Below are 18324 nucleotides of genomic sequence, written 5' to 3'. Positions count from 1 at the left end.
TCATGGGGAAAGATCGTGCAGACTCCAGGTCAGTTGGCTGTCTCCGGTCAACGGCGTGCTTGGTTTAACAGGCTGGTGTCCTTGTTGTGTTCTGGGGGCAACAGATTTGGCGAAAAGGGTTAAAAGACATCATTCAATCCATAACTACTAGATGACAAAAGGCAGGGATTAAGTTTTCAATGTTCCATATTAGGGGAAAAAAAAAAAAAAAGGCTTCTTTGTAAGAAGGTGTGCTAGGCACATCTCGCCTGTCCAAAACCCTTTGGCCCATTATACTTAGTTTGGGCTGAGGTAAATAGTTTAGGTTTTTCCCCCTCTCAGACCTCTGGGCCTTTTCTCTCCAAGCCATTAGGATAGAAAAGAGAAACCCGTTTTAAAGTGAAGCCCACAGACCACCCCATTCTTCCCCAACCCAGCCATTTAGTTCAGCCAAACCGTTGAGTCTCAGGAGGCAGCGCTGCAGAGAGGATTAAGTGAGGCTTATGCGTACAGATAATCACTCAGGTAATGCGATCATAGCCTTATGTCCTTTGAAAACAAAAAACACGTGTTAATTTATGTAACATAACCCGCAAACAAGTCTCTAAATCTGTAGAAGAAACTTTTAAGACGGTTAGTTGCTCTGTTTTATACTCTACTACTGATCATTGTGATTTTCCTTGAATAATAATTTTTCTCCCTAAGGTTACCCTCCTTGTCTTTAAAGGGACTACATTAAGTCCATTTTTAATTTATCCTGTTCATTTGCATAAACATAACAAGAGCAGCAAATGATCACTTATGATCTTTAGTTCTGCTTTGCTGGAACTTACCCAAGGAATATTTGGGGTGACCTTCAGTCTGTTCTTCAGGGCACAGAAGCTGGGCCACATATCTGGCATTCATCCTTGCCTGTACACACCTGTTTTTTCCAAGTCTTTCTGGTCTTTCCTTGTGCCTTAAGGTCCCTTCTAGCCATCTTTCAGGAAAACAACCTTCGTTCCTTCCCTGGAAAGATTGCTGTGGACCGCACAACCAACCATGGTACCAGGCCTTTTATCTCACGGGCTTTTATTAGCTTTGAAAGTCATTCCCAGTTCCTCAGGGCTTTCTGGTAACAATCTGAGCCCAACTATGTTTCCTTTAGGCTTGACATTCCAGTCAAAGACTTGGTCAAAAAAAAAAAAAAAAAAAAGAACCTCTGTTGACAACTGGTCTTATTAGTTCTATGCAAAGGAACTTATGTCATTACTTACTTGCTTAGAATGCCAAACTTCTTTAAAAATAGACTGAGTCCATATTCTGTTGGAAATCAGGTTAAATTACTATTCTCTTAGAACATTGGCAAGGTGAGTATTCTTTAAACAGAGACTGAGTCCATATGGTGTTGAAACACAGGCTGAGTGTGTATTCTGTTAGAAAACAGGCTGAGTGTGTATTCTGTTAGAACAGAGCCTGAGTGAGTATACTTTGAACTCAGACTGAGTCCATATTCTGTTGGAACACACTCAGAGTGAGTATTTTTTAATCATGGACTGAGTCCATATACTGTAAGAACACAAACTGAGTGAGTATTCTTTGAAAATAATCTGAGTCCATATTCTGTAAGAACACAGACTGAGTAGGTATTCTTTAAACGTAGACTGAGTCCATATTCTGTTAGAACAAAAGCTGAGTGGGTACTTTTTAAACAAAGTCTGAGTCCATATTCTGTAAGAACACAAACTGAGTGTGTATTCTTTGAATATAATCTGAGTCCATGTTCTGTAAGAACACAGACTGAGTAGGTATTCTTTAAACGTAGACTGAATCCATATTCTGTTAGAACAATAGCTGAGTGGATACTTTTTAAACAAAGACTGAGTCCATATTCTATTGAAATTCAGGCTGGTTGATTATTCCCTTAGAACAGAGGCTGAGTGAGTGTTCTTTAAACATAGACTGTGTCCATATTTTGTTAGAACACAGGTAACAGAGAACAGGTGAGCAGCTTGCGCGGCCTCATAGACAAGCCACCCTCGGTGAAGGCAGAAGACAGGTAACAAAGAACAGGTGAGCAGTTTGCTTGGTGAGGTGAACGCGCCCCTCGGGGTGCAGACAGAAACAGGGAACCAAGAACAGGAGAGCCACTTGCTCGGCCTGGCAGACAGGCCGCTGGGTTGAAGAGAGAGGACAGGTAATAAAGAACAGCTGAGCAGGTTGCTCGGCCTGGTAGACACGCCCCCCGGGGTGAAGGCAGAAGACTCGTAACAAAGAACAGGTGAGCAGCTTGCTCGGCATGGTGGACACGCCCCCGTGGTGAATGCAGAAGACATGTAAAGAAAAATAGGTGAGCAGCTTGAAAGGCCGGGTAGACAGGCCCCCCGCAGTGAAGGCAGCAGACCCGTAGCAAAGAAGAGGTGAGCAGCTTGCTCGGCAAGGTGGACACTCCCCCGTGGTGAATGCAGAAGACATGTAAAGAAAAATACATGAGTAGCTTGAAAGGCCTGGTAAACAGGCCCAACCGGGGTGAAGGCAAAAGACAGGTAACCAGGAAGAAGGGAGCGGGTTGCTGGGCTTCGTCGATACGAACCACGGGGTCAAGGTATAAAACGGGTAACCAAGAAAAGATGAGCAGCTTGTTCGACCAGGTAGACAGGCCCCCCGCAGTGAAGGCAGCAGACACGTAACAAAGAACAGGTGAGCAGCTTGCTCGGCGGGGTAGACAGGCCCCACGGGGTGAAGGCACAAGACAGGTAAGGAAAAATAGGTGAGCAGCTAGCTCGGCCTGGTAGACAGGCCCACCCGGTGTGAAGGCTAAAGACAGGTAACAAGGAAGAAGGGAGCGGGTTGCTGGGCTTCGTCGATATGAACCACGGGGTCAAGGTATAAAACGGGTAACCAAGAAAAGATGAGCAGCTTGCTCGGCCTGGTAGACACGCACCCCGCAGTGAAGGCAGCAGACACGTAACAAAGAACAGGTGAGCAGCTTGCTCGGCATGGTGGACACGCCCCCGTGGTGAATGCAGAAGACATGTAAAGAAAAATAGGTGAGCAGCTTGAAAGGCCAGGTAGACAGGCCCACCGCAGTGAAGGCAGCAGACACGTAACAAAGAACAGGTGAGCAGCTTGCTCGGCAAGGTGGACACTACCCCGTGGTGAATGCAGAAGATATGTAAAGAAAAATACATGAGCAGATTGAAAGGCCTGGTAGACAGGCCCACCCGGGGTGAAGGCGAAACACAGATAAACAGGAACAGGAGAGCGGGTTACTGGGTCTCGTCAATACGTCCCACGGGGTCAAGGCATAAAACGGGTAACAAAGAAAAGGTGAGCAGCTTGCTCGGCGGGGTAGACACGCCCCACGGGGTGAAGGCACAAGACAGGTAAGGAAAAATGGGTGAGCAGCTAGCTCGGCCTGGTAGACAGGCCCACCCGGTGTGAAGGCGAAAGACAGGTAACCAGGAAGAAGGGAGCGGGTTGCTGGGCTTCGTCGATACGAACCACGGGGTCAAGGTATAAAACGGGTAACCAAGAAAAGATGAGCAGCTTGCTCGGCCTGGTAGACACGCCCCCGGAGTGAAGGCAGCAGACACGTAACAAAGAACAGGTGAGCAGCTTGCTCGGCATGGTGGACACGCCCCCGTGGTGAATGCAGAAGACATGTAAAGAAAAATAGGTGAGCAGCTTGAAAGGCCTGGTAGACAGGGCCACCCGGGGTGAAGGCGAAACACGGGTAACCAGGAACAAGAGAGCGGGTTACTGGGTCTCGTCAATACGCCCCACGGGGTCAAGGCATAAAACGGGTAACAAAGAAAAGGTGAGCAGCTTGCTTGGTGAGGTGAACGCGCCCCTCGGGGTGCAGACAGAAACAGGGAACCAAGAACAGGAGAGCCACTTGCTCGGCCTGGCAGACAGGCCGCTGGGTTGAAGAGAGAGGACAGGTAATAAAGAACAGCTGAGCAGGTTGCTCGGCCTGGTAGACACGCCCCCCGGGGTGAAGGCAGAAGACAGGTAACAGAGAACAGCTGAGCAGCTTGCTCGGCCTGGCAGACGGGCCGCTGGATTGAAGGGAAAAGACAATTAACAAAGAATATTCTGTTAGAACATGGACTGACTGAGTATTCTGTTAGAACTCAGGCTGAGTGGGTATTATTTAAACATAAACTGAGTCCATATTATGTTAAAACACAGGCTGAGTGGGTATTCTTTATTTTTATATTTTTTTATTTTTTTATTTTTTTTGATTGATTAATTGATTTTTATTTTTTTATTTTTTTTAATGTTTTTTATTGAGTATATTGTTACAACAGTTCCAATTTTCTCCCCCTTGTTCCCCTCCACACAGCAGCCCCCTCCCTCAGCAATCCCCCCCAAGTCCATACCCCTGGTTCGTAAAAATTAACTATCCCCCCCCTCTCAAATATTAGGACCCTTTGTAATCTTGTAAAGGACAATGGGCGAAGGTCTCAAGCTCCTCTAGCTGCTTCAAGCTGGACATGGTCGTCGTCCTACCTACCCTTGGGTCCAGAAAACCCTAATAAGAGTGGGGGTGTGGAAGGGAGGGTGGCTTTCCCTCATGGGGAAAGATCGTGCAGACTCCAGGTCAGTTGGCTGTCTCCGGTCAACGGCGTGCTTGGTTTAACAGGCTGGTGTCCTTGTTGTGTTCTGGGGGCAACAGATTTGGCGAAAAGGGTTAAAAGACATCATTCAATCCATAACTACTAGATGACAAAAGGCAGGGATTAAGTTTTCAATGTTCCATATTAGGGGAAAAAAAAAAAAAAAGGCTTCTTTGTAAGAAGGTGTGCTAGGCACATCTCGCCTGTCCAAAACCCTTTGGCCCATTATACTTAGTTTGGGCTGAGGTAAATAGTTTAGGTTTTTCCCCCTCTCAGACCTCTGGGCCTTTTCTCTCCAAGCCATTAGGATAGAAAAGAGAAACCCGTTTTAAAGTGAAGCCCACAGACCACCCCATTCTTCCCCAACCCAGCCATTTAGTTCAGCCAAACCGTTGAGTCTCAGGAGGCAGCGCTGCAGAGAGGATTAAGTGAGGCTTATGCGTACAGATAATCACTCAGGTAATGCGATCATAGCCTTATGTCCTTTGAAAACAAAAAACACGTGTTAATTTATGTAACATAACCCGCAAACAAGTCTCTAAATCTGTAGAAGAAACTTTTAAGACGGTTAGTTGCTCTGTTTTATACTCTACTACTGATCATTGTGATTTTCCTTGAATAATAATTTTTCTCCCTAAGGTTACCCTCCTTGTCTTTAAAGGGACTACATTAAGTCCATTTTTAATTTATCCTGTTCATTTGCATAAACATAACAAGAGCAGCAAATGATCACTTATGATCTTTAGTTCTGCTTTGCTGGAACTTACCCAAGGAATATTTGGGGTGACCTTCAGTCTGTTCTTCAGGGCACAGAAGCTGGGCCACATATCTGGCATTCATCCTTGCCTGTACACACCTGTTTTTTCCAAGTCTTTCTGGTCTTTCCTTGTGCCTTAAGGTCCCTTCTAGCCATCTTTCAGGAAAACAACCTTCGTTCCTTCCCTGGAAAGATTGCTGTGGACCGCACAACCAACCATGGTACCAGGCCTTTTATCTCACGGGCTTTTATTAGCTTTGAAAGTCATTCCCAGTTCCTCAGGGCTTTCTGGTAACAATCTGAGCCCAACTATGTTTCCTTTAGGCTTGACATTCCAGTCAAAGACTTGGTCAAAAAAAAAAAAAAAAAAAAGAACCTCTGTTGACAACTGGTCTTATTAGTTCTATGCAAAGGAACTTATGTCATTACTTACTTGCTTAGAATGCCAAACTTCTTTAAAAATAGACTGAGTCCATATTCTGTTGGAAATCAGGTTAAATTACTATTCTCTTAGAACATTGGCAAGGTGAGTATTCTTTAAACAGAGACTGAGTCCATATGGTGTTGAAACACAGGCTGAGTGTGTATTCTGTTAGAAAACAGGCTGAGTGTGTATTCTGTTAGAACAGAGCCTGAGTGAGTATACTTTGAACTCAGACTGAGTCCATATTCTGTTGGAACACACTCAGAGTGAGTATTTTTTAATCATGGACTGAGTCCATATACTGTAAGAACACAAACTGAGTGAGTATTCTTTGAAAATAATCTGAGTCCATATTCTGTAAGAACACAGACTGAGTAGGTATTCTTTAAACGTAGACTGAGTCCATATTCTGTTAGAACAAAAGCTGAGTGGGTACTTTTTAAACAAAGTCTGAGTCCATATTCTGTAAGAACACAAACTGAGTGTGTATTCTTTGAATATAATCTGAGTCCATGTTCTGTAAGAACACAGACTGAGTAGGTATTCTTTAAACGTAGACTGAATCCATATTCTGTTAGAACAATAGCTGAGTGGATACTTTTTAAACAAAGACTGAGTCCATATTCTATTGAAATTCAGGCTGGTTGATTATTCCCTTAGAACAGAGGCTGAGTGAGTGTTCTTTAAACATAGACTGTGTCCATATTTTGTTAGAACACAGGTAACAGAGAACAGGTGAGCAGCTTGCGCGGCCTCATAGACAAGCCACCCTCGGTGAAGGCAGAAGACAGGTAACAAAGAACAGGTGAGCAGTTTGCTTGGTGAGGTGAACGCGCCCCTCGGGGTGCAGACAGAAACAGGGAACCAAGAACAGGAGAGCCACTTGCTCGGCCTGGCAGACAGGCCGCTGGGTTGAAGAGAGAGGACAGGTAATAAAGAACAGCTGAGCAGGTTGCTCGGCCTGGTAGACACGCCCCCCGGGGTGAAGGCAGAAGACTCGTAACAAAGAACAGGTGAGCAGCTTGCTCGGCATGGTGGACACGCCCCCGTGGTGAATGCAGAAGACATGTAAAGAAAAATAGGTGAGCAGCTTGAAAGGCCGGGTAGACAGGCCCCCCGCAGTGAAGGCAGCAGACCCGTAGCAAAGAAGAGGTGAGCAGCTTGCTCGGCAAGGTGGACACTCCCCCGTGGTGAATGCAGAAGACATGTAAAGAAAAATACATGAGTAGCTTGAAAGGCCTGGTAAACAGGCCCAACCGGGGTGAAGGCAAAAGACAGGTAACCAGGAAGAAGGGAGCGGGTTGCTGGGCTTCGTCGATACGAACCACGGGGTCAAGGTATAAAACGGGTAACCAAGAAAAGATGAGCAGCTTGTTCGACCAGGTAGACAGGCCCCCCGCAGTGAAGGCAGCAGACACGTAACAAAGAACAGGTGAGCAGCTTGCTCGGCGGGGTAGACAGGCCCCACGGGGTGAAGGCACAAGACAGGTAAGGAAAAATAGGTGAGCAGCTAGCTCGGCCTGGTAGACAGGCCCACCCGGTGTGAAGGCTAAAGACAGGTAACAAGGAAGAAGGGAGCGGGTTGCTGGGCTTCGTCGATATGAACCACGGGGTCAAGGTATAAAACGGGTAACCAAGAAAAGATGAGCAGCTTGCTCGGCCTGGTAGACACGCACCCCGCAGTGAAGGCAGCAGACACGTAACAAAGAACAGGTGAGCAGCTTGCTCGGCATGGTGGACACGCCCCCGTGGTGAATGCAGAAGACATGTAAAGAAAAATAGGTGAGCAGCTTGAAAGGCCAGGTAGACAGGCCCACCGCAGTGAAGGCAGCAGACACGTAACAAAGAACAGGTGAGCAGCTTGCTCGGCAAGGTGGACACTACCCCGTGGTGAATGCAGAAGATATGTAAAGAAAAATACATGAGCAGATTGAAAGGCCTGGTAGACAGGCCCACCCGGGGTGAAGGCGAAACACAGATAAACAGGAACAGGAGAGCGGGTTACTGGGTCTCGTCAATACGTCCCACGGGGTCAAGGCATAAAACGGGTAACAAAGAAAAGGTGAGCAGCTTGCTCGGCGGGGTAGACACGCCCCACGGGGTGAAGGCACAAGACAGGTAAGGAAAAATGGGTGAGCAGCTAGCTCGGCCTGGTAGACAGGCCCACCCGGTGTGAAGGCGAAAGACAGGTAACCAGGAAGAAGGGAGCGGGTTGCTGGGCTTCGTCGATACGAACCACGGGGTCAAGGTATAAAACGGGTAACCAAGAAAAGATGAGCAGCTTGCTCGGCCTGGTAGACACGCCCCCGGAGTGAAGGCAGCAGACACGTAACAAAGAACAGGTGAGCAGCTTGCTCGGCATGGTGGACACGCCCCCGTGGTGAATGCAGAAGACATGTAAAGAAAAATAGGTGAGCAGCTTGAAAGGCCTGGTAGACAGGGCCACCCGGGGTGAAGGCGAAACACGGGTAACCAGGAACAAGAGAGCGGGTTACTGGGTCTCGTCAATACGCCCCACGGGGTCAAGGCATAAAACGGGTAACAAAGAAAAGGTGAGCAGCTTGCTTGGTGAGGTGAACGCGCCCCTCGGGGTGCAGACAGAAACAGGGAACCAAGAACAGGAGAGCCACTTGCTCGGCCTGGCAGACAGGCCGCTGGGTTGAAGAGAGAGGACAGGTAATAAAGAACAGCTGAGCAGGTTGCTCGGCCTGGTAGACACGCCCCCCGGGGTGAAGGCAGAAGACAGGTAACAGAGAACAGCTGAGCAGCTTGCTCGGCCTGGCAGACGGGCCGCTGGATTGAAGGGAAAAGACAATTAACAAAGAATATTCTGTTAGAACATGGACTGACTGAGTATTCTGTTAGAACTCAGGCTGAGTGGGTATTATTTAAACATAAACTGAGTCCATATTATGTTAAAACACAGGCTGAGTGGGTATTCTTTATTTTTATATTTTTTTATTTTTTTATTTTTTTTGATTGATTAATTGATTTTTATTTTTTTATTTTTTTTAATGTTTTTTATTGAGTATATTGTTACAACAGTTCCAATTTTCTCCCCCTTGTTCCCCTCCACACAGCAGCCCCCTCCCTCAGCAATCCCCCCCAAGTCCATACCCCTGGTTCGTAAAAATTAACTATCCCCCCCCTCTCAAATATTAGGACCCTTTGTAATCTTGTAAAGGACAATGGGCGAAGGTCTCAAGCTCCTCTAGCTGCTTCAAGCTGGACATGGTCGTCGTCCTACCTACCCTTGGGTCCAGAAAACCCTAATAAGAGTGGGGGTGTGGAAGGGAGGGTGGCTTTCCCTCATGGGGAAAGATCGTGCAGACTCCAGGTCAGTTGGCTGTCTCCGGTCAACGGCGTGCTTGGTTTAACAGGCTGGTGTCCTTGTTGTGTTCTGGGGGCAACAGATTTGGCGAAAAGGGTTAAAAGACATCATTCAATCCATAACTACTAGATGACAAAAGGCAGGGATTAAGTTTTCAATGTTCCATATTAGGGGAAAAAAAAAAAAAAAGGCTTCTTTGTAAGAAGGTGTGCTAGGCACATCTCGCCTGTCCAAAACCCTTTGGCCCATTATACTTAGTTTGGGCTGAGGTAAATAGTTTAGGTTTTTCCCCCTCTCAGACCTCTGGGCCTTTTCTCTCCAAGCCATTAGGATAGAAAAGAGAAACCCGTTTTAAAGTGAAGCCCACAGACCACCCCATTCTTCCCCAACCCAGCCATTTAGTTCAGCCAAACCGTTGAGTCTCAGGAGGCAGCGCTGCAGAGAGGATTAAGTGAGGCTTATGCGTACAGATAATCACTCAGGTAATGCGATCATAGCCTTATGTCCTTTGAAAACAAAAAACACGTGTTAATTTATGTAACATAACCCGCAAACAAGTCTCTAAATCTGTAGAAGAAACTTTTAAGACGGTTAGTTGCTCTGTTTTATACTCTACTACTGATCATTGTGATTTTCCTTGAATAATAATTTTTCTCCCTAAGGTTACCCTCCTTGTCTTTAAAGGGACTACATTAAGTCCATTTTTAATTTATCCTGTTCATTTGCATAAACATAACAAGAGCAGCAAATGATCACTTATGATCTTTAGTTCTGCTTTGCTGGAACTTACCCAAGGAATATTTGGGGTGACCTTCAGTCTGTTCTTCAGGGCACAGAAGCTGGGCCACATATCTGGCATTCATCCTTGCCTGTACACACCTGTTTTTTCCAAGTCTTTCTGGTCTTTCCTTGTGCCTTAAGGTCCCTTCTAGCCATCTTTCAGGAAAACAACCTTCGTTCCTTCCCTGGAAAGATTGCTGTGGACCGCACAACCAACCATGGTACCAGGCCTTTTATCTCACGGGCTTTTATTAGCTTTGAAAGTCATTCCCAGTTCCTCAGGGCTTTCTGGTAACAATCTGAGCCCAACTATGTTTCCTTTAGGCTTGACATTCCAGTCAAAGACTTGGTCAAAAAAAAAAAAAAAAAAAAAGAACCTCTGTTGACAACTGGTCTTATTAGTTCTATGCAAAGGAACTTATGTCATTACTTACTTGCTTAGAATGCCAAACTTCTTTAAAAATAGACTGAGTCCATATTCTGTTGGAAATCAGGTTAAATTACTATTCTCTTAGAACATTGGCAAGGTGAGTATTCTTTAAACAGAGACTGAGTCCATATGGTGTTGAAACACAGGCTGAGTGTGTATTCTGTTAGAAAACAGGCTGAGTGTGTATTCTGTTAGAACAGAGCCTGAGTGAGTATACTTTGAACTCAGACTGAGTCCATATTCTGTTGGAACACACTCAGAGTGAGTATTTTTTAATCATGGACTGAGTCCATATACTGTAAGAACACAAACTGAGTGAGTATTCTTTGAAAATAATCTGAGTCCATATTCTGTAAGAACACAGACTGAGTAGGTATTCTTTAAACGTAGACTGAGTCCATATTCTGTTAGAACAAAAGCTGAGTGGGTACTTTTTAAACAAAGTCTGAGTCCATATTCTGTAAGAACACAAACTGAGTGTGTATTCTTTGAATATAATCTGAGTCCATGTTCTGTAAGAACACAGACTGAGTAGGTATTCTTTAAACGTAGACTGAATCCATATTCTGTTAGAACAATAGCTGAGTGGATACTTTTTAAACAAAGACTGAGTCCATATTCTATTGAAATTCAGGCTGGTTGATTATTCCCTTAGAACAGAGGCTGAGTGAGTGTTCTTTAAACATAGACTGTGTCCATATTTTGTTAGAACACAGGTAACAGAGAACAGGTGAGCAGCTTGCGCGGCCTCATAGACAAGCCACCCTCGGTGAAGGCAGAAGACAGGTAACAAAGAACAGGTGAGCAGTTTGCTTGGTGAGGTGAACGCGCCCCTCGGGGTGCAGACAGAAACAGGGAACCAAGAACAGGAGAGCCACTTGCTCGGCCTGGCAGACAGGCCGCTGGGTTGAAGAGAGAGGACAGGTAATAAAGAACAGCTGAGCAGGTTGCTCGGCCTGGTAGACACGCCCCCCGGGGTGAAGGCAGAAGACTCGTAACAAAGAACAGGTGAGCAGCTTGCTCGGCATGGTGGACACGCCCCCGTGGTGAATGCAGAAGACATGTAAAGAAAAATAGGTGAGCAGCTTGAAAGGCCGGGTAGACAGGCCCCCCGCAGTGAAGGCAGCAGACCCGTAGCAAAGAAGAGGTGAGCAGCTTGCTCGGCAAGGTGGACACTCCCCCGTGGTGAATGCAGAAGACATGTAAAGAAAAATACATGAGTAGCTTGAAAGGCCTGGTAAACAGGCCCAACCGGGGTGAAGGCAAAAGACAGGTAACCAGGAAGAAGGGAGCGGGTTGCTGGGCTTCGTCGATACGAACCACGGGGTCAAGGTATAAAACGGGTAACCAAGAAAAGATGAGCAGCTTGTTCGACCAGGTAGACAGGCCCCCCGCAGTGAAGGCAGCAGACACGTAACAAAGAACAGGTGAGCAGCTTGCTCGGCGGGGTAGACAGGCCCCACGGGGTGAAGGCACAAGACAGGTAAGGAAAAATAGGTGAGCAGCTAGCTCGGCCTGGTAGACAGGCCCACCCGGTGTGAAGGCTAAAGACAGGTAACAAGGAAGAAGGGAGCGGGTTGCTGGGCTTCGTCGATATGAACCACGGGGTCAAGGTATAAAACGGGTAACCAAGAAAAGATGAGCAGCTTGCTCGGCCTGGTAGACACGCACCCCGCAGTGAAGGCAGCAGACACGTAACAAAGAACAGGTGAGCAGCTTGCTCGGCATGGTGGACACGCCCCCGTGGTGAATGCAGAAGACATGTAAAGAAAAATAGGTGAGCAGCTTGAAAGGCCAGGTAGACAGGCCCACCGCAGTGAAGGCAGCAGACACGTAACAAAGAACAGGTGAGCAGCTTGCTCGGCAAGGTGGACACTACCCCGTGGTGAATGCAGAAGATATGTAAAGAAAAATACATGAGCAGATTGAAAGGCCTGGTAGACAGGCCCACCCGGGGTGAAGGCGAAACACAGATAAACAGGAACAGGAGAGCGGGTTACTGGGTCTCGTCAATACGTCCCACGGGGTCAAGGCATAAAACGGGTAACAAAGAAAAGGTGAGCAGCTTGCTCGGCGGGGTAGACACGCCCCACGGGGTGAAGGCACAAGACAGGTAAGGAAAAATGGGTGAGCAGCTAGCTCGGCCTGGTAGACAGGCCCACCCGGTGTGAAGGCGAAAGACAGGTAACCAGGAAGAAGGGAGCGGGTTGCTGGGCTTCGTCGATACGAACCACGGGGTCAAGGTATAAAACGGGTAACCAAGAAAAGATGAGCAGCTTGCTCGGCCTGGTAGACACGCCCCCGGAGTGAAGGCAGCAGACACGTAACAAAGAACAGGTGAGCAGCTTGCTCGGCATGGTGGACACGCCCCCGTGGTGAATGCAGAAGACATGTAAAGAAAAATAGGTGAGCAGCTTGAAAGGCCTGGTAGACAGGGCCACCCGGGGTGAAGGCGAAACACGGGTAACCAGGAACAAGAGAGCGGGTTACTGGGTCTCGTCAATACGCCCCACGGGGTCAAGGCATAAAACGGGTAACAAAGAAAAGGTGAGCAGCTTGCTCAGCCTGGTAGACACACCCCTGGGAGTTAAGGCAGCAGACACGTAACAAAGAATAGGTGAGCAGCTTGCTCGGCGGGGTAGACACGCCCCACGGGGTGAAGGCACAAGACAGGTAAGGAAAAATAGTTGAGCAGCTAGCTCGGCCTGGTAGACAGGCCCACCCGGTGTGAAGGCGAAAGACAGGTAACCAGGAACAAGAGAGCGGGTTACTGGGTCTCGTCAATACGCCCCACGGGGTCAAGGCATAAAACGGGTAACAAAGAAAAGGTGAGCAGTTTGCTCAGCCTGGTAGACACACCCCCGGGAGTTAAGGCAGCAGACACGTAACAAAGAATAGGTGAGCAGCTTGTTCGGCGGGGTAGACACGCCCCACGGGATGAAGGCACAAGACAGGTAAGGAAAAATGGGTGAGCAGCTAGCTCGGCCTGGTAGACAGGCCCACCCGGTGTGAAGGCCAAAGACAGGTAACCAGGAAGAAGGGAGCGGGTTGCTGGGCTTCGTCGATACGAACCACGGGGTCAAGGTATAAAACGGGTAACCAAGAAAAGATGAGAAGCTTGCTGGGCCTGGTAGACACGCCCCCCGCAGTGAAGGCAGCAGACACGTAACAAAGAACAGGTGAGCAGCTTGCTCGGCATGGTGGACACGCCCCCGTGGTGAATGCAGAAGACATGTAAAGAAAAATAGGTGAGCAGCTTGAAAGGCCTGGTAGACAGGCCCACCCGGGGTGAAGGCGAAACACGGGTAACCAGGAACAAGAGAGCGGGTTACTGGGTCTCGTCAATACGCCCCACGGGGTCAAGGCATAAAACGGGTAACAAAGAAAAGGTGAGCAGCTTGCTCAGCCTGGTAGACACACCCCCGGGAGTTAAGGCAGCAGACACGTAACAAAGAATAGGTGAGCAGCTTGCTCGGCGGGGTAGACACGCCCCACGGGGTGAAGGCACAAGACAGGTAAGGAAAAATAGGTGAGCAGCTAGCTCGGCCTGGTAGACAGGCCCACCCGGTGTGAAGGCGAAAGACAGGTAACCAGGAACAAGAGAGCGGGTTACTGGGTCTCGTCAATACGCCCCACGGGGTCAAGGCATAAAACGGGTAACAAAGAAAAGGTGAGCAGTTTGCTCAGCCTGGTAGACACACCCCCGGGAGTTAAGGCAGCAGACACGTAACAAAGAATAGGTGAGCAGCTTGTTCGGCGGGGTAGACACGCCCCACGGGGTGAAGGCAGCAGACACGTAACAAAGAACAGGTGAGCAGCTTGCTCGGCATGGTGGACACGCCCCCGTGGTGAATGCAGAGGACATGTAAAGAAAAATAGGTGAGCAGCTTGAAAGACCGGGTAGACAGGCCCCCCGCAGTGAAGGCAGCAGACCCGTAACAAAGAACAGGTGAGCAGCTTGCTCGGCAAGGTGGACACTCCCCCGTGGTGAATGCAGAAGACATGTAAAGAAAAATACATGAGCAGCTTGAAGGCCTGGTAGACAGGCCCAACCGGGGTGAAGGCAAAAGACAGGTAACCAGGAAGAAGGGAGCGGGTTGCTGGGCTTCGTCGATACGAACCACGGGGTCAAGGTATAAAACGGGTAACCAAGAAAAGATGAGCAGCTTGCACGGCATGGTAGACACGCCCCCGGAGTGAAGGCAGCAGACACGTAACAAAGAACAGGTGAGCAGCTTGCTCGGCATGGTGGACACGCCCCCGTGGTGAATGCAGAAGACATGTAAAGAAAAATAGGTGAGCAGCTTGAAAGGCCTGGTAGACAGGCCCACCCGGGGTGAAGGTGAAACACAGGTAACCAGGAACAGGAGAGCGGGTTACTGGGCCTCGTCAATACGCCCCACGGGGTCAAGGCATAAAACGGGTAACAAAGAAAAGGTGAGCAGCTTGCTCAGCCTGGTAGACACATCCCGGGGAGTTAAGGCAGCAGACACGTAACAAAGAACAGGTGAGCAGCTTGCTCGGCGGGAAGTAGACAGGCCCCCCGTGGTGAATGCAGAAGACATGTAAAGAAAAATACATGAGCAGCTTGAAAGGCCTGGTAGACAGGCCCAACCGGGGTGAAGGCAAAAGACAGGTAACCAGGAAGAAGGGAGCGGGTTGCTGGGCTTCGTCGATATGAACCACGGGGTCAAGGTATAAAACGGGTAACCAAGAAAAGATGAGCAGCTTGCACGGCCTGGTAGACACGCCCCCGGAGTGAAGGCAGCAGACACGTAACAAAGAACAGGTGAACAGCTTGCTCGGCATGGTGCACACGCCCCCGTGGTGAATGCAGAAGACATGTAAAGAAAAATAGGTGAGCAGCTTGAAAGGCCTGGTAGACAGGCCCACCCGGGGTGAAGGTGAAACACAGGTAACCAGGAACAGGAGAGCGGGTTACTGGGCCTCGTCAATACGCCCCACGGGGTCAAGGCATAAAACGGGTAACAAAGAAAAGGTGAGCAGCTTGCTCAGCCTGGTAGACACACCCCCGGGAGTTAAGGCAGCAGAAATGTAACAAAGAATAGGTGAGCAGCTTGCTCGGCGGGGTAGACAGGCCCCACGGGGTGAAGGCACAAGACAGGTAAGGAAAAATGGGTGAGCAGCTAGCTCGGCCTGGTAGACAGGCCCACCCGGGGTGAAGGCGAAACACAGGTAACCAGGAACAGGAGAGCGGGTTACTGGGCCTCGTCAATACGCCCCACGGGGTCAAGGCATAAAACGGGTAACAAAGAAAAGGTGAGCAGCTTGCTCAGCCTGGTAGACACACCCCCGGGAGTTAAGGCAGCAGAAACGTAACAAAGAACAGGTGAGCAGCTTGCTCGGCGGGGTAGACAGGCCCCACGGGGTGAAGGCACAAGACAGGTAAGGAAAAATGGGTGAGCAGCTAGCTCGGCCTGGTAGACAGGCCCACCCGGTGTGAAGGCGAAAGACAGGTAACCAGGAAGAAGGGAGCGGGTTGCTGGGCTTCGTCGATACGAAACAAGGGGTCAAGGTATAAAACGGGTAACCAAGAAAAGATGAGCAGCTTGCTTGGCCAGGTAGACACGCCCCCGGAGTGAAGGCAGCAGACACGTAACAAAGAGCAGGTGAGCAGCTTGCTCGGCATGGTGGACACGCCCCCGTGGTGAATGCAGAAGACATGTAAAGAAAAATAGGTGAGCAGCTTGAAAGGCCTGGTAGACAGGGCCACCCGGGGTGAAGGCGAAACACGGGTAACCAGGAACAAGAGAGCGGGTTACTGGGTCTCGTCAATACGCCCCACGGGGTCAAGGCATAAAACGGGTAACAAAGAAAAGGTGAGCAGCTTGCTCAGCCTGGTAGACACACCCCTGGGAGTTAAGGCAGCAGACACGTAACAAAGAATAGGTGAGCAGCTTGCTCGGCGGGGTAGACACGCCCCACGGGGTGAAGGCACAAGACAGGTAAGGAAAAATAGTTGAGCAGCTAGCTCGGCCTGGTAGACAGGCCCACCCGGTGTGAAGGCGAAAGACAGGTAACCAGGAACAAGAGAGCGGGTTACTGGGTCTCGTCAATACGCCCCACGGGGTCAAGGCATAAAACGGGTAACAAAGAAAAGGTGAGCAGTTTGCTCAGCCTGGTAGACACACCCCCGGGAGTTAAGGCAGCAGACACGTAACAAAGAATAGGTGAGCAGCTTGTTCGGCGGGGTAGACACGCCCCACGGGATGAAGGCACAAGACAGGTAAGGAAAAATGGGTGAGCAGCTAGCTCGGCCTGGTAGACAGGCCCACCCGGTGTGAAGGCCAAAGACAGGTAACCAGGAAGAAGGGAGCGGGTTGCTGGGCTTCGTCGATACGAACCACGGGGTCAAGGTATAAAACGGGTAACCAAGAAAAGATGAGAAGCTTGCTGGGCCTGGTAGACACGCCCCCCGCAGTGAAGGCAGCAGACACGTAACAAAGAACAGGTGAGCAGCTTGCTCGGCATGGTGGACACGCCCCCGTGGTGAATGCAGAAGACATGTAAAGAAAAATAGGTGAGCAGCTTGAAAGGCCTGGTAGACAGGCCCACCCGGGGTGAAGGCGAAACACGGGTAACCAGGAACAAGAGAGCGGGTTACTGGGTCTCGTCAATACGCCCCACGGGGTCAAGGCATAAAACGGGTAACAAAGAAAAGGTGAGCAGCTTGCTCAGCCTGGTAGACACACCCCCGGGAGTTAAGGCAGCAGACACGTAACAAAGAATAGGTGAGCAGCTTGCTCGGCGGGGTAGACACGCCCCACGGGGTGAAGGCACAAGACAGGTAAGGAAAAATAGGTGAGCAGCTAGCTCGGCCTGGTAGACAGGCCCACCCGGTGTGAAGGCGAAAGACAGGTAACCAGGAACAAGAGAGCGGGTTACTGGGTCTCGTCAATACGCCCCACGGGGTCAAGGCATAAAACGGGTAACAAAGAAAAGGTGAGCAGTTTGCTCAGCCTGGTAGACACACCCCCGGGAGTTAAGGCAGCAGACACGTAACAAAGAATAGGTGAGCAGCTTGTTCGGCGGGGTAGACACGCCCCACGGGGTGAAGGCAGCAGACACGTAACAAAGAACAGGTGAGCAGCTTGCTCGGCATGGTGGACACGCCCCCGTGGTGAATGCAGAGGACATGTAAAGAAAAATAGGTGAGCAGCTTGAAAGACCGGGTAGACAGGCCCCCCGCAGTGAAGGCAGCAGACCCGTAACAAAGAACAGGTGAGCAGCTTGCTCGGCAAGGTGGACACTCCCCCGTGGTGAATGCAGAAGACATGTAAAGAAAAATACATGAGCAGCTTGAAGGCCTGGTAGACAGGCCCAACCGGGGTGAAGGCAAAAGACAGGTAACCAGGAAGAAGGGAGCGGGTTGCTGGGCTTCGTCGATACGAACCACGGGGTCAAGGTATAAAACGGGTAACCAAGAAAAGATGAGCAGCTTGCACGGCATGGTAGACACGCCCCCGGAGTGAAGGCAGCAGACACGTAACAAAGAACAGGTGAGCAGCTTGCTCGGCATGGTGGACACGCCCCCGTGGTGAATGCAGAAGACATGTAAAGAAAAATAGGTGAGCAGCTTGAAAGGCCTGGTAGACAGGCCCACCCGGGGTGAAGGTGAAACACAGGTAACCAGGAACAGGAGAGCGGGTTACTGGGCCTCGTCAATACGCCCCACGGGGTCAAGGCATAAAACGGGTAACAAAGAAAAGGTGAGCAGCTTGCTCAGCCTGGTAGACACATCCCGGGGAGTTAAGGCAGCAGACACGTAACAAAGAACAGGTGAGCAGCTTGCTCGGCGGGAAGTAGACAGGCCCCCCGTGGTGAATGCAGAAGACATGTAAAGAAAAATACATGAGCAGCTTGAAAGGCCTGGTAGACAGGCCCAACCGGGGTGAAGGCAAAAGACAGGTAACCAGGAAGAAGGGAGCGGGTTGCTGGGCTTCGTCGATATGAACCACGGGGTCAAGGTATAAAACGGGTAACCAAGAAAAGATGAGCAGC

Source organism: Furipterus horrens, unplaced genomic scaffold (assembly GCF_987537825.1).
Source record: "Furipterus horrens unplaced genomic scaffold, mFurHor1.1.pri manual_scaffold_32, whole genome shotgun sequence".
NCBI classification, from domain to species: Eukaryota; Metazoa; Chordata; class Mammalia; order Chiroptera; family Furipteridae; genus Furipterus; species Furipterus horrens.
This window is presented reverse-complemented; position numbering follows the sequence as displayed.